The sequence below is a fragment of the Lagenorhynchus albirostris genome, chromosome 5 (assembly GCF_949774975.1).
Source record: "Lagenorhynchus albirostris chromosome 5, mLagAlb1.1, whole genome shotgun sequence".
Lineage (NCBI taxonomy): Eukaryota > Metazoa > Chordata > Mammalia > Artiodactyla > Delphinidae > Lagenorhynchus > Lagenorhynchus albirostris.
In genome coordinates this window covers 89,604,114-89,627,001 of record NC_083099.1, presented here as the reverse complement: position 1 = coordinate 89,627,001, position 22,888 = coordinate 89,604,114, and the positions used below count along the sequence as shown (strand labels likewise).

Sequence of the window (22,888 nt, the reverse complement as noted above, 5' to 3'; positions counted from 1 at the left end):
CCCATTCTTTATAAACATTAAATTACTGCTGTGTTTTCTTAGCCATTTTGCTTCCTTAGAAAGAACTCCAGGCTCTGGTTAACTCCATGGCCTGATTTTCGACTTTCACAGAGTACAAAGCAGATATCCATCCAAGATAAATACCTTAATAAAAGGGGTGAAAATTGCTGGCAAGTTTCACCTCCTTATCCCAAAGTCTGTTCACCCCACCCACTGTAATTCCTAGTCTCATCCTCCTATTACTGTCTCTCTAGGTTTTCATCTCTGGCATCAAAATCACAGGGCACGTCACCAGAGTCCCTGTTAAGTACAGGCATGCACTCCCTGTTGCAAAAGCAGCCTAAAGCAGCAGCCAGTCAGCAAACTTACCAGTCTTCGACAAGATAAGAAGCTTGTTCCATATGTAAATGACCATTTCATTCTCCATCTAGAAAGTCTTGGTACCAAGAAAAGATCAAGTGAATTGAGTAGTGTGCTTAGTGCTGTCACTGAGTATTACATGTATGTAATACCTCACGCAGTAAAAAATTCAAATGAAAATTTGTAGATTAAAAATTTAGCCTATTTCACTTCTCCTGTCCCCTAGTTTCCTACTTTCATTCCCTGGAGGTACCTTGATCATTTTACAGATGTTCAATGCATATAAAAGCATACAAGTGTAAAACAAACAACAACAACAAAAACAACAAAAACTTGTACTATACACCATATTCTTCCCTTTACTCTTTTAACATTATATATTGGAAACTGTCCAAAATCAGTACATATAGAACAGCTTCATTCTTTAAAAGGTTGTATAGAATCCCATGCCATACAGGTACATAATTTACTTAACCAGTGTCCTAATACAGGTATTTATGCTGCTTCCAATCTTTTTATTTCAAACAGCCCTATAAGGAATATCCTTGTATATTTGTCACTTAAGACGTGACAGGCATAGCTGTGGATAAATTTCCAGAGCAGTATTGCAGGATCAAAGAATATATGCATTTTTAATTTTGATAAGATATTGTTAAATAGCCTTGTATAGAGTTTATACCAAATTATATAATTAATAGCAGTGTATTGAATACCTATTGTCTCACACCCCTTTCAATATAGCATGCTATCAGAATTCTTTTATCTCTGCCAAACTAACAAGGGAAAATGGCACTTCCTTGTAGTTTTAACTTAAATTAATTTTTTTCCTATTATATATTAAGTGAATACCTTTTCATATGTTAAGACTCATTTATATTTCCTTTGATACCAACTGTTTTGATCCTTTGTCCATTTCTTGTAGGATTATTGGTCTTCTTCTCACATATTTATTTATATATGCTGAGAAACATATCCTTTGGTCTATGTCATGAGTTGCAGACAAAATATTTTCCCCTGGCTTGTCATTTGTGTTTTTTCCTTTGCTTATGGATTTTAATGACAAGATAATTTTATTTTAATTTTATATGGTCAAATTAATCTTTTAATTTAAGATTTCTTAGTTTTGGATTAACCCTAGAAATGTCTTCTTAACCTTGAAATGTTTTACATACACACACAGACACACACACACACATACACACACACACACACACACCTGTGTGTATACATACATAATATTTCTATAGTATAGTTTTTATTTTTAAATTTAAATCTTTGAAACATTTGGAATTTAGGGATAAAAAATGAGGTAAGAGTCCAAAAATAATTTTATTTTCCAGATTACTATCCAGTTGTCCCAATACCATTTATTAAATAATTCATCACTTACCTACTGATTTGCTATGCCATTCTTGCCATACACTAATATCCAACACATATTTGTGTCTACTTACGGACTTTCTTTTCTATTCCATTTATCTGCATGTTTATCCATGCATTATTATTACATTAATGCAATTACTATAACTCTATATTTTAAAATATGGGAGAGACTGTAACTTGTTACTCTTCTTTGCCCAGACTTTTCTTGAATATTTTTCCCTATTTTCCATGTGACTCAACCCTTCCAGTTCAAAAAACAAATGAACAAATAAATAACACTCTTATTGTATTTACTGATATAGAATTTATTACTTACATTAGGAAGAGCTGATACCTTTATAACATTGGATCTTCCTATTTAAGAAAATGTATGCTTTCCTTATTTGTACAGATTTTGTATATTTCTTGTTAAATTAGTTTCTATAAATTTTTTTCTATTGTAAATGTGATATTTTCTTCCATTATAACTTCCAGTTGGTTATTGTCTGTACTTATGAAAGTTGCTTGCTGTTTATTATTATACTCAGCCATTTATAAATTCTATTGTTTGTTACAATTGTTCAGTTGATTCTTTTGTATATTCATGTAAGCAAGTATAACATTTGCAAATAATGATAATATTACATCCTTTTTCAAATATATATGCCTTATTCTCTCCTCTCTAATTGTACTGGCAAGTACCTTCAGAACCATGTTAAAAAAGTAGTATGAGTGCTCACTTGGGCAACACATATGCTAACATTGGAGCAATACAGAGAAGATTAGCATGGCTTCTGAGCAAGGATGACACAGAAATTTGTGATATGTTCCATATATTTTCTTCTCAGGCATGGGACACAAAAGCAAAAATAAACAAATGGGACTACATCAAAATAAATAGCTTTGCACAGCAAAGGAAACTATCAACAAAACAAAAAGGCAGCCTACAGAATGAGAGAGGGTATTTGCAATATCACATATATCCAATAAGGGGTTGATATTTAAAATACATAAAGAACTCATACAACTCAATATAAAAAAAACAACCCAATTAAAAAATGGGCAGAGGCCCCGAATAGAAATTTTTCTACAGATAGCCAACAGACACCTGAAAATATGTTCAACATCACTAATCATCAGGCAAATGCAAATCAAAACCATGGTGAGCTACCACATCATACCTGTCAGAATGGCAATTATCAAAAAGACAAGAAACAAGTATTGGCAAGGATGTGGAGAAAAGGGAACCCTTGTTTGTGGGATTATAAATTGGTGGAGTCACTATGGAAAACAGTATGGAGTTTCCTCAAAAAATTAAAAATAGAACTGCCATATGATCCAGCAATTTCACTTCTGGGTATTTACCCAAAGAAACAAAAAATACTAATTTGAAAAGATTTATGCATGCTATTGTTTCACTGCAGCATTAAATAGCCAAGATATGGAAACAATCTAAATGTCCATCAATAAATGAATGGATAAAGAAGATGTGGTACATATACACAATGGAATATTAGTCATAAAAAAGAATGAAATTTGCCATTTGTGGCAACATGAATGGATCTAAAGGTTATTATGTTAAGTAAAATAAATCAGACAGCAAAAGACAAATACCAGATGATTTCACTTATATGTGGAAGCTAAAGCACAAACAAACAAAACAAATGAAAACAGAGAACAAACTGATGGTTGCTGGGAGGTGGGAGACAAAATAAGTAAAGGGGATTAATAGGCACAAATCTTCAGTTGTAAATAAGCCACAAGGATGCAACATACAACATAAAGAATATGATCAATAATATCTTAATAACTTTGTATGGGGACAGAAGGTTACTAGATTTGTCATGATGATCATTTCATAATGTATGTAAATGTCAAATCACTATGTAGTACAGCTGAAATTAACATATTATTCTATATCAACTACATTTCAATTAAAAAAAGGAAAAAAAGTAGTGACAGTGGACACTCTGGCTTTATTCTTGACATTATGGGGATTTTTTCATTGTGTTTTCACTGACATAATACTGGCTTTTAGGTGGTAACTATTAATTTAAAATGTGGCCATACAGTCCCTAGTTTATTGAGTTTTTTTCCAATACTTGATTGGTAGGATTACATGATTTCTCTTATTTGTTCTCCTCTAGGTGAATTATATTAACAGAGTTACTAATGTTGAATTATTTTTCCATTTCTGGAATAAGCTAGTACTATTATCCCCACCACGCTCAGTCATTGTCCAGAGGCAGCCCAGGGGAAGGAAGTATGGTTTGGGTATGAACACCACGGTGGTTTTAAACGGGTTGCCAGCTGGAGTCTGTCATCAGCTACGCTCCTCACAGCAGATTCTCTTGAAGGAGATTTGAGCAGCACATTTTTACGCCACCACATCAGTCAGTAAAGGACTAGAAGTCAGAAAACTTGAGCTCCAGAACTATGACACCAACCAGTTATCACTGTTATCTTAGGTAATGTGCTTTCTGAGCCTCACCTTTTCCTTGCTTGATAAAGACAGACATAATAACAGAGCACATGCATTTAAAGTGCTTGAAAGGGATTCTGGTACATACTGCGCTATAAATATTAGCTATGATTATTATTATAATTACCAAAAATCCCTTCAGAGAGGAGCCCCAGAGCCTGGAACACAACACCAGCTGCCATTTCTTGAGCACTTATTACATACATGCCAGGCAGTCAGTGTTGGCAAAGAAAGGATCAGAAGGGAAGAGAGAAAGAGAAAGGAAGGAAATGTGGCACTTAATTGCTGTTACCACCTTGAGCAACTTACACTAAAGGAAGAGGCTCTCTTGCATTTAGAATTTGCTAGAACAAAAGAGAAACTTACAAGGAATAAAGTAAGCCAAAAAAAAAAAAAGTAAGCCAAAAATTTCCTTCCTGGATGTGTTAAGTTTACTGAAATGGAAAGGCAGCAAGGATTTAGGGTGTCAGCAAAGTTCAGAATAGAGAAGGCCCTTGGCTGGAGCTTTCATTTGGCTATATCCCCTGGGTCCCCCTGGTGGCAGGATGGGTGAAGGAAGATGAGCAATATCAACAGATATAGGGCAAGGATTTAGCACAGGCCAACATGACCTCTGATCCTGCATCTTCCACTTACCAAATCTGAACAAAATCCTTAACTTTCTTGTCCTCTCCTTTAAAGGGACTGTTCTGAGGAATAAATGAGATAATTATGTATAATTTATGTAAAGCATTTGACATAGAATAGCTGCTTAATAAGCATGGCTATTATTATTAAAGCATAACTCATATGTTTTATAATGACCTAAGCTTTACTTGTAAAACTACTCTCTGTATGGGGACATGTGTATGCATATGGCTGATTCGCTTTGTTGTGCAACAGAAACTAACACAGTATTGTGAAGCAATTATACTCCAATAAAGATCTATTAAAAAAAAACACTACTCTCAGAAATGATGTTAATTTGGGAATTCCCTGGCAGTCTAGTGGTTAGGACTCTGCTCTTCCACTGCAGGGAGTACGGGTTAGATTCTTGGTCGGGGAACTAGGATCCCGCATGCCACATGGTGGGACCAAAAAAAGATGATGTTAATTTTTAATAAGTATTGATAGCCACCAAAAATATTTTTCATGAAGTTTAACCTTAGAACTTTCGGGAAAACTCACATAATCTACAATGTTTTTCAATAATTACACTTATGCTCTAATTGCAGTTTTGACCTTACACTCAAAAAAAATTTTAAAGAACATTTTTTTTAATAAATTCATCTCTAATGGACAAACTAGCTGAAGCGATCATTTTAAAATAAATACTATCCAAAAGCTACTCACTTTCCAACTCCTAAGTCATGTGCAATAGTTAAAAATATGAGAACCTAAGGCACAAATACCGTCATTATATTAAGATGGTCTTCTATGTAAACATGAATCAACACATACCTGACAGATTATAATAGTCAATTTGGAGACATGGAAGTTCTTGTTTCAATGGATGAAATATACATGCTTTTGAAAAATTCAAATGTGAGCTTTTTTTTTTTAATCTAAGAGATTCCTTCTGATCTGAAAGGGTAGCAAAAATCAGGTTAAAAGTTTGCATGAAAACGTACACCAAATCTTTAAAAAGCAAAGATCACAGTTGATATAAGATGGTTTCTAGAGAGAAAGCATTTATTGTACAGCCTTGTAATTGTTTCCATTCACATGGAACAACTCCAGCTGCTTTCAAAAATCAACAAGTGATAAGCAGAAGGAAGATGGGAAGAAACAACAGCATTTTTGTTATGTCCAACTGATAAACACTGGGCTGCAAATATATTATGCTAAGCATAATTAAGCACAGAATTAACATCATTTGTAATGCAGTGCAATAAGGCAGCTGAGACAAATGCAAAAAAAAGGTCTCCAACACATTGATCTAAATTGACACTGCCAAGTTATGTATTTACAAAAAATATGGACAAAGGGTCAAATAAATAATTTTTTTCTAGATGTATGTGCATAGGCTATGACTAAAGGTCTGAAGCAATTTCATCCTGTTATTCATGTAGTTTGATAGATCTTAACCTTCCATGAACCATGTCTCTCACAGTGTATCTAATTACCTAGAATGGATCCAAAAACAGTCCTAACTCTGCATTTTAGTAGTTAAAGCATAATAAACAAAAGATAAATCTTTTCCTTGATAAAACTTTGGAGATAAAAATTTACAAAAGAAGTCAAGAACAAATTATTGAATGTTTTTAATGTTTTAACTACCGGGCAAGCACTTGAAATATGTCATTAATTCACTCAACAAACATTTACTGAGTTCATACTCTTTGATGAGCAGGTACTCTATTTAAGTGTTGAAGACATAAAGGTTATAAGGATATCACAATCTAGTGGCAGTGACAAGTATATATAGATGCAATTTCAATACGATAAGAAATGCAGTGATAGCAGAAAGTCCTGGTGTAGAGTGGGAATAAGTGTAGGGGTGGGAGGAATGCCCAGAGACAGGGTATTTTACCTAATTTTGTGGGAGAAGAGAGTCAAGAATAGCTTCTCAGAAGAGATGATCACACTGGGACCGCAAAAATGAATAACAGTTGATTTCCATCATAATCTCTAACAATCCCCATAAGTAGGTAACATAATTATTCCCATTTTATAGATGAGGAAACAGATGTACTCTGACTTAGAGATAATAACTGGTAGGACCAAGTCTACCTGATCCCAATACCATACCTTTTCTATTGTCTCTGAAGATCGAGAAAAATTCTCTGTATGTCTCTCCAAGTCACAGAATTTTTTCACCATTACTTATTTCATTTAGCAATTCCAGCACAATGTTCCCTTCTTGCAATTCTCACCATACTCAGCTAAAAGAATATATAGTAATTGCTGGCTTGTATTTCTCCCATATACTCTTAGAAATTCTCATGAAAACCCAAGATATTACAGTTGTCACAGAGAAGAATAGATATGAAAATCTAAAACTGTCACTGAGAAGAATGGAAGCCCTATTAAGACTTTTATAATAAATGTCTGGAAACGTTTCCTTTAATTGATCAAATAGTCTCAGATTTAATCAGAGGGAGAGACAGTAGTCTAAAGATCATCTAGAAAAAGAGTTTATTTATTTCTCCTCACGATGGGATACAGTAAGATTTTCTTGATCTTTTGCCTACCTCAACCTACTATAGTCTCCAATTGCAAGAGACTATGTAAGAGCTGTAGGAATTTAAGAGCCATCCTGAGTAGGAAAAACTCACTTTCTTGTGTATCTCCCCTTTACTACTCACACGGAACCCTTCACTACTGACACTTCTGGTCACCAAATGTGTGGGAATTTTTCCCACACCAAGCAATTCTGTGACACGAGCTGGGCATCCCACAATTTAACTCAACCCTGACACTATCAACCTGGAGATAGAGCCAGATCCATAGTTTACGGGCTCAGTCCCACAAGACTGCTCCCCACCCCAATTTCAAATAGCAAGTCCAGGTTGTCACCTGTGTTTCTGACCTATCAGCTATAAATCCCCAAAACCCTCACCTTGGGTTCAATTAATTTGCTAGAGTGGCTCACAGAATTCAGGAAAACAGTATACTTGCTGTTTATTGGTTTATTATAAAATGATATGCTAAAAGATACAGATGAACATCCAGATGAAAGAGATGTGCAGGGCAAGCTATGTGAGAAGGGGCACAGAGATTCCATGCTCTCTCCTAGAGCACTGCTCTCCTAGCACTTCCAAGCAGTCACCAACCCAGAAGCTCTTCAAACCCATACTTTAGGGATTTTTATAGAGGCATTATCACGTAGGCATCATGGATCATTAACTTCATTTCTAGCCCCTCTCCTTTCTCTGGAGGAGGGTTGAAAATTCCAAGTTTCTAATCATGGCTTGATCTTTCTGGTGACCAGCCTCCATCCAGGAGTCCACCAAGAGTTACCTAATTAGAACAGAAGGCAGAGACCAATATATATATATTTTTTCCTGCTATCTCACACATCCTAATCACCTATTGCCAACAGTTCATGATACTTTATATTTAGCTATCTATGGAAGCACACTAAAATACATCATCAACATCATCATCATCACTGAGCCATAAAATAGGAGATCTGGAGGGATCCACAGATGTGTTCATTTAACAGATATTTATTGATGATGTACTATGTGCAAGGCAACATGCTATCCACTAAGTAATTAAAGTTGAGCAAGCCATAGTGCCTGACATTAGGGTTTTGCCATCCATGGTGGGAGACAATCAGGCAAGAATATAAGTGCATGTGCTCCAGCCCGCTTATTTAACACATGTGGAAAAGAGGATAAGAAAATAAGTAGTTTATCAAACTCTGATTATGCATTGTTGGTGGGAGTGGAAGCTGATATAACCTTTTTTGGAAGATAATTTGGAAATGCCTTTTAAATTTGCAAATGTTCTTATTCTTTAACATAGACATCCTAAACAGAAATTTATCCTTCAGATGTACTTGCAGAAATTCCAAAAATAAGTGTTTGAGAATATTAATGCAGTTTTGATTGTATTAGAGAAACACTGAGAACAATCTAAATGTCTATCAATTGATTGACTGAATGAACTATAGAATACTGCGTAGCAATTTAAAAGATTAAATAGATTCAACATAATGTAAACACAAGAGGTTATTCAAGAGCTATTGGTATGTGAAAAAACACACGATGGTATAGTTCTATCTTTGTTTAAAAAGGAAAAAATCACAAGTAAATGTTTAGAAAAATAAACAGCAGAGAAATGTATACTCAACTATAAACAGTGGTTAATACAATGGTTTCAGGTACTTTCTATCTTTTACGTTAATATTTTGTAATGCTGGATTTTTTTTCTAAATAAAAAGTATGTTTGACTAAGCTGATGTGATTTATAAATGCTGTATCTTTCAAAAAATTTGACATTTCTAGGTTTTTACATTTATGAAAGTTATTTAAAAACTGTAAAGGCTTAAATAAATTATGGGATTATCTATTTATATTAATGCTAAATAATATTAGACATTATTTTGAGGTACTCTGAAACAAAATATACTTATACAGAAAAAAGATTTTAAAACCATTAAAAATAACATTAAGAATTAGGATAATGATATAGTTTCCTAGTTTCTTTCAAGAATTCCTGAACTACAGGTCCCTGGAGTCCTGGTCTAGTTCTGTTTCTATGCAGTTATCTCTTGCCTATGGGTAATCTCTTAAAACTCTTGCTCAAAGGCAAAAACTCTTCTAAGCAACACTAATTCTCATTACAGAAAATGCATATACTGGAGTGTTTCTAAGAATGGAAAAGAAAGCTGCTGTTATTGCTAATAAGCACTTTTGATGATACACTGTGTAAACTGTAAACTTTATAACACAAGAAAGTAAAGCTGAAACAACCAGTGACTTAGCCTGTCAACACAAAGGCCTCACAGTTGTCTAGAACACATAGCTACCATAGCATTTGTCAGCTATTTTTGTACAAAGTAATCATAATCTTATACAAATAAAATCTTTATATTCGGCTGGAAGAAGATGTAACATGAGGGTCCCCTCTTGCCCAAACAGAAAACTATCAAACTGAAATCAGAAACTCTATGTGTAAGAATGAGAGGAATGACTGAACAATTGAAGTTCCCATGCTTCTGGGCAAACTGCAGCCAGGTTCTGAGCTCACTTAAAGAAGAAAAGTTTGCTTGAATAGCAAAATCAAGTGTAAAACCATCTAACAGGGACTTTAATATATGCTGAATGTTCTCTTTGCAAATTCATAGAATTCATACCATAAATTGAAGAAGGTAAATTTTAAGGAATGTAAAATTTATCAGTCTTCAGATTTAGCTACTTCAGTGTATAGAAGTGAAAAGTGAATATATAATTTTATTCAACTCAGGCTTTGAATTGCCCATTTGGGTGGCTGAGTATTTAAGGGGATGTTAAGATAAAAATTTCTGCTGAGACTTTAAGACAAGAGACATGAGATAACAAAAACACTTGTGGAACAGGCCAGCCACTGTGTGTTTTGATATTTACAACTGAAAACACTCCTAAATTATATAGGTGTCTAAATCTTATGTCTCCAGCTTTGAAGGCAAGAATCATGTGCTTGGACTCATTCAGTGTTGGACTTCGACTAAGTCATTGACATGACTCCTATTTCCCATTTTCCATGTACATTTCCCTAAATTTACCTTTAGAGAACTGCATGGAAAACTCCATTCTAGTGAGCCCTCAGCATACCTTGAGGCAGAAATTGGCACCTTACTAGAGGGAGTATGGGAGATAGTTTTTGCTTCCCCACAATGGCTGAGACTTAGAGGAGTCAAGGACATCTATAAAACGACCATATCCATTTCTCTACTTTCTGACAATAATGACCAAATTTATAAGGCTATATGACACTTACAGTGTGCTATTTGTTCCAAGTTTAATTGTTATAACAACGTAATGACATCAATACTTTTAATTCCTCCACTTTACAATGATAAAACTGAGGCACAGAGAGGTTAAGAAACTTGCCTGAGGTCACACAGTCGATAAGTATTAGCAACGACATTCGAATCTAGGCACTTTGAAACTGGATGCTAAGTTCGGACAGTTACAGAAACACTTCTCATTTGCAGGCTCCAGATTTGGGTAATTAGTTTAACCAATATTTCCTTTCACCCCAAAATACATATTGAACAGTATTTTATTAAGACAATCTACAGGGACTTCCCTGTTGGCGCAGTGGTTAAGAATCTGCCTGCCAATGCAGGGGACACAGGTTTGATCCCTGGTCCAGGAAGATCCCACATGCTGCGGAGCAACTAAGCCCAGGCTCCACAACTACTGAGCCTGTGCTCTAGAGCCCGCACACCACAACTACTCAGCCCATACGTCGCAACTACTGAGCCCGCGTGCCACAGCTACGGAACCCCATGAGCCTAGAGCCCGTGTTCCACAACAAGAGAAGCCACCGTAATGAGAAGCCCGTGCACCGCAATAAAGAGTAGCCCCCACTCGTCACCACTAAAGAAAGCCCATGTGCAGCAACAAAGACCCAATGCAGCCAAAAAATTTTAAAAAAGAAAAAAGAAAATGTACAGCACACATTCAAAAAAAAAAGAATTAGGGAGCATTTGTACATGATATATTTGCTAAATATTGTGATCAGTGTTGTTCAAAACATAATTTGACATTACATTTTACAATTATTTTGATGAGCTTTCATGATGTTATAGCATCATCTTAAGAAGTACATCACTTGTGAGAGAAATATAATAAAACCTGTTTTATCTTTAATCTGTCTATAACTAAATTTTTGCCTTAGGATAATTCAAAGGATCATAAATATTGTCTAGAAACACAGAAAATACAATTATTAATGAATAATGGAATCTAAGAGCAAGTATCCACATATGTGAAGGGAAATACGAACTATCTGTGACATTTTCAGGGTTCTATCATTATTTTAGCATTTTTTCCATAGTCTATTAAAAATTGTTCAATGTGCCAACAAACACATGAAAGAATGCTCATCATTAATCATTAGAGAAATGCAAATCAAAACTACAATGAGATATCATCTCACACCACTCAGAATGGCCATCATCAAAAAATCTAGAAACAATAAATGCTGGAGAGGGTGTGGAGAAAAGGGAACACTCTTGCACTGCTGGTGGGAATGTGAATTGGTACAGCCACTATGGAGAACAGTATGGAGGTTCCTTAAAAAACTACAAATAGAACTACCATACGACCCAGCAATCCCACTACTGGGCATATACCCTGAGAAAACCAAAATTCAAAAAGAGTCATGTACCAAAATGTTCATTGCAGCTCTATTTACAATAGCCCGGAGATGGAAACAACCTAAGTGCCCATCATCGGATGAATGGATAAAGAAGATGTGGCACATATATACAATGGAATATTACTCAGCCATAAAAAGAAACGAAATTGAGTTATTTGTAATGAGGTGGATAGACCTAGAGTCTGTCATACAGAGTGAAGTAAGTCAGAAAGAAAAAGACAAATACCGTATGCTAACACATATATATGGAATTTAAGAAAAAAAAAAAGGTCATGAAGAACCTAGGGGTAAGGCAGGAATAAAGACGCAGACCGACTAGAGAACGGACTTGAGGTTATGGGGAGGGGGAAGGGTGAGCTGTGACAGGGCGAGAGAGAGTCATGGACATATACACACTAACAAACGTAGTAAGGTAGATAGCTAGTGGGAAGCAGCCGCATGGCACAGGGATATTGTCTCGGTGCTTTGTGATAGCCTGGAGGGGTGGGATAGGGAGGGTGGGAGGGAGGGAGACGCAAGAGGGAAGACATATGGGAACATATGTATATGTATAACTGATTCACTTTGTTATAAAGCAGAAACTAACACACCATTGTAAAGCAATTATACCCCAATAAAGATGTTAAAAAATAAAAAAATAATAATAAAAAATAATAAATTCTGTAACATAAAAGCTATGAAATTACAGAGTTCTTCAGAGAAAGAATGATTCTCCTCAAAGGGCTTTTAGTAAAAGAGTAAAAGAGAACACATTTTCCTACAACAAGCTTGACTATAACCCACAATATATGTTTATTATGAAGAAGATTATATTAAGAATTCAGTCTCTGGGGAATTCCCTGGTGGTCCAGTGGTTAGGACTGGGCACTTTCCCTGCCGGGGCCGGGTTCAGTCCCTGGTCAGGGAACTAAGAACCCACAAACCGGGCAGGGCGGTCAAAAAATAAATACATAAATAAAGAATGTGGTCTCCGAGCGGTCTCTGACTTTACCACCAAGACACAACTGCAAATAGCCCTGAAAGCTGTATTAGGATATTTACCAGCTGAATTTTCTTAAGGGCAGGTAAACTTTTTTTCCAGTTAGGTCTGGCTATGGTCACATCATCACCCTCTGAGATTACATCAATTGACAGACACTTATTTTTATAAAGATTAAATACAAAACTCTCAAACTTTCCACCAATTCTTTTTAAAACTTTCCCACATTGAAGCAAGGGTTTTGGCATCAACACTGAGAACCCAGTGTTGAGGACTGAATTGTTTATGTTAATGTCGTTGTTTAACCTCTCTTCTGCCTAATTTTATTCTTTTTAACGTACATTCTAATGCCAAATACTTCTATATGGTTTATTACGAGAATAAGTAATCACTTGACCCCTCCATTATCTTCCACAGAGGCAACCATTCCCAACTATTTTGGCTTTTTCTTTTAGCATTTAACTCCTTATCTCTAAATAATATATTTATAATGCTACTTAATTTTTTCAATTTCAGTCATTTTTAATGAATTTCCTATGTATAATAGAACATGAGAATTTAGTTCCCTTTCATGCTTATCCCTTCCCAAAGCACAGACTTTTCCCTTTCTTTAATCCTTCCAGGAGAGTTAACCATAATTTTAATTAAATAAAACAGTATTTGCATTATTATGACTGTGTGAACACCATCTACACCTGCACCATGATGCTCTTTTTTTACATCTTTTAATTTTACCTCTATTTAATAACTATCCCTTCTTAATTAACCTGGATTTCTGTGTACCTATCAGACTCATTTTCCTTGGTAGAAGTACATTCCACCAGATTCATCTTCTTGCAGCGCTCTGCCCTCCTGGTCCACTCTGGACTGCTCATCCCTGGGCCTGTTGCCCAGCCATCATCATAGCATCTCCCTTATCCATCTTCCAGGAGACTTCCTTTTCCTCTCACTTGTGTCAGACCTACTAGATCTCATGCTTTTCTCCTTCTTAGTCTATTTTCTCCTTTTGGAATAGAACATTCTCCCATAGCTTCCTAAGAAATGGTACACTATAGGTTAATTTTGTAGGAACACTCATTTCTGGAAATGAACACTTTATTTGTTCACTAGACAAGTCTTGACATATCTCTCAAGACAGGTCAATTTTCACCTTCTTCAGAAAAATTTTTCTGTCTCAGGCAAAATTAAGCTCTTCTACCTATGCACATCCATAACACTTCATTTATTAATTTATTCATTTATCTATCCATTCACTTCTTCACTCATACATCCAGCAAATACTGATTGAGTGCTCTTATGAGCTAAGCACTGGGATAGGCACAAAGATGAAGAGAACAAACTTGATGTGAGTTTGTTCATGCAGGAGAGGGCAGGAAAAAAGACTGAGAAAGAGTGACCAGTGAGAAAGGAGGCCAATCAGGCAAGGATGATGTTACAAAGAAAGGAAGGAGTGTTTCGTGAAGAAAATAATCAACTTCACTAGATTATGTTGAGAGGTATAGTAAGATAAGAAGCAGAAATATCTATTGGAGATGACAACAAAGACATCACTGATGGCTTTGGCAAAGGCAGTTTCTGTGGGAATACTGGAGTGAGATGAGAGGAGAAATCAAGGAGGTAGAGATGGTAAGCATAGGCAGCTCTTTGGGGGATTTTGTTTTGTTTTTTTTTTTCTGGCAAGTGGAGCAGAAAAATGGAGTGGAAATTAGGAGAGGAATGTGCAGTTTAGAGAGGGCTTTAAATCATGAAAGGAACTGTGGCATGCTGAATGCTCCTGAAACTGATCTGACAGTTTCTGAACTGACACAGCCAGAGAGGCTAACACGTAGGAAGACCAAGATGTAGCTCTTGGTCTCTGGCACTCTCTGTTTAATCTTATCCAACTTCCTTTGGTAATTTTTTCTTATTTTGTTCATTGTTCCAAATTAATGATAAGAGGAACTTTTAATAGATTTCTCAGTATCTGGGAATTCCCTGGTGGTGCAGTGGTTGGGACTCTGCGCTCTCACTACGGAGGACCCAGGTTCAATCCCTGGTCAGGAAACTAAGATCCCACAAGCCTCGCCGTGCGGCCAAAAACCACCACCAACAACAATAGATTTCTAGGTATCTAAATTAGGTTCATTTTTACTAATTCAACCTTTAGTTTTGTTTTGTTTTATTTTTCTTGTCTCTGTCATGGCTCATAACTGAAAAAAAAAAATTCCCAGCCTGCTGAGAAGTTATCCTTAGGATAAAGTTCTGACACTACTTGAAAATTATTTTAATTTGGAAAAATTACACAAGTTGTTTTTGCTACAGTTTCATGAAAATCTGTTTAATAGTAATATCCAATCCACAAACTGTTTTAAGGATTAAATGAAACACTAGTAAAGCATATAGAATAATGCCTGATACACATTAGAGACTTCGATAAACGTTAGCTGTTGTTGTAACTACTGCTGTCACCATCATTTTATTTTCATCATGGTTGTCATCACCATCATCATCATTTGATGCTGAGAGGGGAGGAGAAAGGATGGTTCCAGTGAAATGTCATTTTGCTTAAAACCTGGCCCCTTAGGTGGAGGTAAGGGTACACTGTCACTTTGACCTCCATGCAAACACAAGCCGGTACACACATGCACATACATGCTCACACTCACACTTATAGGATGCTCACGTGTGGCACAAACTGTGATGTCAGAATGTTAGATATTTTTTATTTATGTTGGGGTTTTTGTTTTAAAATATTAAGCCAAATATAATCTTCTATGAAAAATATGTATTAGCTATTTCTGAAGTCTATAAATTTTTCATATGCAGTAAAAAATTAAATTTTGAGTTTATTATGTTCAATTATAGCTGAAGAAAATAACAAAATAGCAAAACCAGGCTAGTCTCACCTGCAGTTGTAGGTCCTTTGCTGACTCTGTGGAAAACCTACTTATTATATCTGTGCACTTCGCCTGTACGAGTTTGTTTCAGGATGCCCTCTCAGGCTCCAACCCTCTTCGATGGTTCACTACAATTCTATCCCCTGCCAAAGCACTTCATTTTTTCACAATAAACAAAAAATATCAATCAAGAAATGCTAATTAACAGTCACAGACAAATTAATGTTTGCAAATATGAGAAAGGAAAAGTTTGAAACAAAACACAGGATGTGGAATATTTCAGACTGATACACAACTTAAAGAAATTCAAAGAATGAAATTTTATAATGTTTCCATAAGCCAAAAAACTACAACAAAAACATGAGCTAAGGGATGAGCACCTGAACCCCAGTAAAACCAGTATCCTAATAGATTTGTTTCCCAAACAGTAAATGTCTCACATTAGCAGTACCAGCAAATTAAAGTTTAGTTTCCTTATTTGCAAACGGTAGTTTTAAATAATGTTTACTATCTCCATACTATTGCGGAGTGTTTAAACACCCTTTAAAGAAGTCAAGTATAAAAATGGTTGAGTTCTTCTATGCCAATGATGAAAATGACAAAGCCAGTTAGAGTATTAGAATATCAATGATGAAACATGAAAGGAATGTTAGAAATAATCTCACTCTAATCTCTTAAATTACATAGAGGAAAATTGAGTGTCAAAAATTGTGAAGGGATTGAGATGTTGCCCTGCTTAGCCTGATCGCAGTTTCATAGATGCTGGTAGAAGACAGGAGACATCCGGGTCAGAGACAAAGGACTTTAGTGCCCAGGGCACAGCAGGCAACATGAGCTTCATGTTCAAGTCGATACCATTTACTCCCCAAGTCCCATGGGGGTATGAGGATGTGAACTCAGGTGGATGCTGGACATGCAGAGGATTTGTGTCACAGCTGAGGAATTTCGAGTTTAGAAAACCCTCAGTTTTATAAGAAGGATGCTAGCAAACCTGCCTAATGTTTTACAAGAAGGAAAAACTATCTTTATCACCCGGGTCACGAAACAAATCTGTCATCTGCCCTGGAGGGAGATAATAGCTATACAAACATCTGAGCAAACAGAACAAGGAAGTTAATGCCTCTTGCTCAGAAGATGTGCAGAAATGTGAGAGACATATAGAAAACTGTGTCCTAACACTGAGATTTAGTGAAAAGAAAGAGATTATTTAAGGTCACCAACTAAAGTGCTGAGTTGTTAATTAGTGCAATAAAATATGGTAGAAATATATTATTTAATATTTGATAGTTAGGCGGACACACCCTAAGGTGAGACCTAATGAGTTAATCTCCCTTCCTTAAATGCAGGAAGAACCTGTGACTTGCTTTTAACCAAAAGAATATGCCAAAGGTCATAGGATGTCACGGCCATGATTAGGTTACCCTATCTATCTATCTGTCTATCTATCCATCTATCTATCTATCCATCTATATCTTAGGAGACTCATGGCATATATATAGATTAGATAGACAAATAGATGAATATATCACTTAAGATCATTAAACATATGACTCTTAGCAGACCATGTCCAAGGCCTGCTGGTCCAGAAAAAGCAAACTGCCACAGTGTAACTGCTTGTGGAAAGGTTTATGTAGTAGGAAATCATGAGTGTCCTTTAGGACCAAAAGGCAGCCTCCAGGCAACATCCAATAAAAAGCTGCGGTCCTCAGTCCTATAGCCAAAGGATCAGAAATCTGCCAATAACCTAAATGAGTTTGGAAGCAGATTTTCCTCCACTCGGGTCTCCAGATGCAGCCTGGTCAACATCCTGACTGCGGCCTTTTGAACCCTAAGTAAAGAACCAAGTTGAGCTATGCCCATAGTTTCTCTTGACCCAGAGAAACTATAAGTTAGTAAATATGTGCTGTTTTAAGCTGCTACATTTTTGGTGATTTGTTATGCAGTAATAGAAAACTAATACAATAGCTTAGCACAGCCCAGAATTTAATCTGTTGAACACCTCTTCTCTTTTATCTCAATGAGATAAAAATCAGATCTTCTTGAAATTTATCTTGTATCTTTATTTGTCCACGCCTGGAAGGCTTAAACTGACCCTACTTAGATCATTATAAGTCATTTCTACCAACAAATCTGGTTGTTTGGTTGTTTATTTATTTTGCTTTACAGTCATCTCACCCAGAATAGAACCAAGATTAATAAGCATACAGCTAATTCCCCATTTCCTTTGGTAAAACCTTATTAATTATTCCAATCCACAAAAAGCCTCTCTTTATTGAACCTACATTTGTATATTACTACAAAATTTAGCATTTAATTGTTCTTAACAATTGTATTATTTCTCCAGCATGATTGTAGATCCTCTATTTGTCTTACAGATATTTTTATATTTCCCATAGTATTTGCAACAGTGTCAGGCAAAAAAGGAAATGCTCATTAAATTCTGTTGATTGATAAACATGACCTGATTTTTCAGAAGTTCCTGCTAACAATCAATCTGCCTGGATACTGCAGAATCTACTCAGTATGAAATTGCTCCCTCACCCCTCCCATTGTGAGTTGTTTTGACTCATCCCCAAAGTCTGGGACTGAAACAACCTCTGTAAAAAAATGAGGTCTTATGTCAAAATCACTTTCTGGGTTAATTCTATTTTCAGTCACTATGTGGCATAATTTATCCCCATGTCAGAGGACATATCCATCTGATTACTCAGGATCAGTCTTTATACATAAATTAAATTAGAATTTCAACATATTTACTCTAAAAATAATAATGGAATGGTGGGGACTTCTCTGGTGGTCCAGTGGGTAAGATTCTGCGCTCCCAATGCAGGGGGCCCGGGTCCAATCCCTGGTCAGGGAACCAGATCCTGCATGTATGCTGCAACTGAGTGTCCACATGCCACAACTAAAAGATCCCACATGCCACAACGAAGATCCTGCTTGCTGCAACTAAGACCCGGCACAGCCACAAATAAATAAATAAATATTTTAAAATAATAATAATGGAATGGACAATTGGATAAATCATAAAAGTGAGGAGGAAAGAAATTTCAAAGATACTTCTGAAAATACAGACTCTGCTGTAAATAAATGAACATGTGCCTATGATTATTGGATGCTGATAAATCTAGGTTATAATTTCATTGGCCAGTTACTTCTCATCCCTAATACTTTCTGTAATGGCAAGCAGCCAGCATTCTTGGGATGATGTATTATAATACTTTTGCATCATAAATCTTTGCATTTCACCTTAAACTGTAATATATCTGACAAGACAAAATAACAAATAGTGCCAGGTTTAGCTTTATGCCTAAGAAAGAACTAATTAGGCCAAAAAGATTGATAGTAATTGCTATGATTCTTATACGCTTGTTCATTTTCTACAGTGACTAGGAAGGGACAAAAGCCATACATTTGAAAACACCATTTATTAAAAACAACAATACAGCTTTCTTAACCTAGAAATAAGGTGCCATAGGGACATTTTTTGACCCACTTATATTTGAGGAGAAGTCTCTCTCTCTTCTCTCTCTCTCTCTCTCACACATATACACACACACACACAAACACACACACACATAATTTGAAATTTCTGCCTATCTCTCATTTACATAAACCTGTTTGAGAAATTTTAAAATTGTGAAAACACTGAACCAATCACCTGCCACTCTGGCCTTAAACCAGTAGCTATTTACTGCTTCCTTTTGTAAATAGCTTTGTTAAAACAACTGTTATCTGGGAATTCCCTGGTGGTCCAGTGGTTAGGACTCCACTCATTTACTGCCAAGGACACGGGTTCAATCCCTGGTCAGGGAACTAAGATCCCACAAGCTGTGCGCCACGCCCCCTCGCCCCCCCAAAAAACTGTTATAATTCTAAATCATAAAGTGTAAAGAAAGTGATAATGTCAATAACTTAAATAGGATTGTTTTGTTACTTACATTTCTTTGAATGAATCACCATTCTTTTCTATGAAATTACTTGAATTTCAGTTTCTTCGTGGCTTTTAGTTTTAGTTGATCCTGACTTGCTGTTGCTATTTTTCAGTCTATAATAAAAGCAAAGTGTTTCAACATGGAAATTGAAAACAGTATCAAAACAAATGACTTTCCTTATGAAGAATACATTAGACAATTAGTGTCTTGCTCATATTTTGTGCTCAGTATATTTTTGGAGAATTAACAATAGCAAAACAAACAAACAAACAAAAAAAACCTAGGAGAGTTCATTACAAGCAGAACTGTCCTACAATAAATAATGAAGAAAAGTTTTCAGACTAAAGGGCAATGACACCAGATAGAAACTTAGCTCAGTAGGAGGAAAAATGAAGAGCACTGGAAATGCTAATTTTAAAAAGACAATAGATTGTTTAATACAAATATTATAATACTGTATTTTAAGGATTATAACATATGTAGGTTTAAAATATGTGACAATAACACTACAAAGAATGAGTGGGGTAAGTAGAAATATAGGGTTACATGATTCTGACTACACTTAACTTAGTATAAGTTATGTATTAATTCAAGGTAGACTGGGACAAGTTATAGATGCATAATGTAAACCCTAAACAACCACTAAAATATAAATAAGTATTTAAAAACCAATAGTGAAAACAGGACGATGTTAGCAAGACAGCAGTACAGGAATTTCTAGCACTTGTACCCTCCCAGAAACTATATTGAACAACTATATGGTAAGATATATACTAATCTTATACACTGTTCCTGAAAAATAAAGGAAGATGGAATGTGTCCCAACTCATTTTATAAGGCCAGTATAATGCTCTTACAAACATACACAAACATCCTTAATAAAAGAAAGGTAAATTAAAATTAGCAATATATAAAAAGGATTATTATATATCATGACCTAATTGGAGTTATCCTAAGAATGCAAGGAAGGTTTAACACTTGAAAATCAAAAAAAAAAAATTATCTCAATAGATATAGAAAAAACAGTTGACAAAATTCAACAAATTATGACTAAAAAGCAAAAAAAAAAACTTCAAGCAAAGTGGTGATAGAAGGAAACACTCTAAATTTGGTATCAGGGTTATGTCAGCCTTAAAACCAGACAAATTTATTATCTTACAGTTCTGAAAGTCAGAAGTCCAAAATGGGTCTCACTGGGCTAAAATCATGGTGTTGACCAGAATGAGTTCCTTCCTCAAGGCGCTATAGGAGAATCCGTTTACTCGCCTTTTCCAGATTCTAGAGGCTGCCCACCTTCCTTGGCTTATGGCTCTCTTCCATCTTCAAGTAAGCAATGACCAGTCAAGTAAGTCTTTCTCACAGTGCATCACTCTGACTCTGACTCTGCCTCTCTCTTCCATATACAAGGACCCTTGTGATTACATTGATCCCAAATGGTTAATCCAGAATAATCTTATTTTAAAGTCAACTGATTAGCAATCTTAATTCCAACTGCTACCTTAATTCCTGGGGTTTAGGACACAGACATTTTGGGGAAGCCACTATTCTGCCTACCACAATCTATACCTCCACATAATATCCACTCACCCTCTGGATTATTTCAGAGAAAATCCCAGACGTCACATCATCTCATTCATAACTACTTCAGTATGGATTTTTAAAAGATAAAAATTCTTTTGAAAAGAAAACAATCACACCTAAAAAATAATAATAATTTCTTAGGATCATCAACTATCCAGTAATTATTTAAATTTCCCGGGACTTCCCTGGTGGTCCAGTGGGTAAGACTCCACACTCCCAATAGAGGGGGCCTGAGTTTGATCCCTGGTCCAGGAACTAGATCCCGTACGTATGCCGCAACTAAGAGTTTGCATGCCGCAACGAAGATCCCGCATGCCGCAACTAAGACCAGGTGCAGCCAAAATAAATAAATAAATTTCCCTTATTTTTTTTTTAATTGGGGTATAGTCCCTTATGATTTTTAAGATACTTTACAGTTTGTTTGAAAGAGAATTCAAATAAGATCCATACATGGCATTGAATAATATTCAATAGCATTGAATAATATGAATTATTCTTTTAATAATATTAAAAGAATAATATTGGGACTTCCCTGGTGGGCCAGTGCTTCTGTGCTTCCACTGCAGGGGGCCTAGGTTCGATCCCTGGTTGGGGAAGTAAGATCCTGCATGCTGCACAGCGCAGCCAATAAATAAAAAAATAAATAGATAGATAGATAAATAATAAATAATACTATTTCTGAGGACCCCTAACATTACTTTAAATCATTTTAATTATATTGTCAGTTAGATACATATAAACATGAAACTGGATATAAATTCCTCATGTGTATGTCTCTCATGTATCTACAAAATAAAAAATATTCTTGAAGAAACCTGTGGGCCCAGTTTGAGAAATATTGTTCCTATATCATTATACACAAAGTTCATTTTAAAATTAGTTGTTTCATGTCCTGTAAGAGTACTTCATTGTTGCCTAAAACTGTTGCTTAATTTCATCATTTAATTACCATTCTTCAGTAACATTTTTGTCACCTACTATCTACCATTCACTTTTCCTAGGTAGGGAAACACAAAGGTGAAAAAAACTTGGTCAGTTGCTCATAGTGGATTTTTCAAAAGGTTATGTATTATCCAAACAACTAGAATGTAAGCTATGTGAAGGTGGGAACCAGGTCTTACAAATCTTCATGTCCCCCAGGGGCCTAACAAAGTGCTTTTATAAAGTTGGCACTCAATCAGTGTTCAATAATTGATTAGACTTGAAAGCCTATATTTTAATTGCTCAGTTAAATTTAGCAGGCATACCTAGAGAGAACGAACCATGGCACCATATTTCTCTTTTTTGCTTTAGGATGAAGAAGCAGTGAGTGTGTGTGTTTGTGTGTTGGCAATTATGATGAAGAGAAGGATGTTTGGTGATAGTGACGGTGCAACAGCCACTGTGGTAACTTGGAGCTAAGCAAGTCATAAAGTTGACCTCGGCGGGTGCAGAGCCTCACCAGTCAGTGTTATAGATGGATAGCTATTATGGGTCAACAGTGATAGATGGAATTTGCTCAGAATAGCACAACACA

General features: G+C 35.7%; 1 protein-coding gene and 1 non-coding gene across 2 annotated transcripts in view; one reads left to right on the top strand and one right to left on the bottom strand.

Annotated features, from left to right (window-relative positions):
• Positions 1–4,870, bottom strand: part of MORC1 (MORC family CW-type zinc finger 1) — a 290,081-nt gene extending 285,211 nt beyond the window's left edge. The window contains exon 1 of the mRNA XM_060149355.1: positions 4,841–4,870. The gene's annotated coding sequence lies outside the window, so the exon portion shown is untranslated. The remainder of the gene's footprint in view (positions 1–4,840) is intronic.
• LOC132521456 (U6 spliceosomal RNA) lies at positions 2,455–2,561 on the top strand. Its single transcript, XR_009540903.1, has one exon. It is a non-coding gene; the product is annotated as a U6 spliceosomal RNA (small nuclear RNA).
• Positions 4,871–22,888: the final 18,018 nt, after the last annotated feature.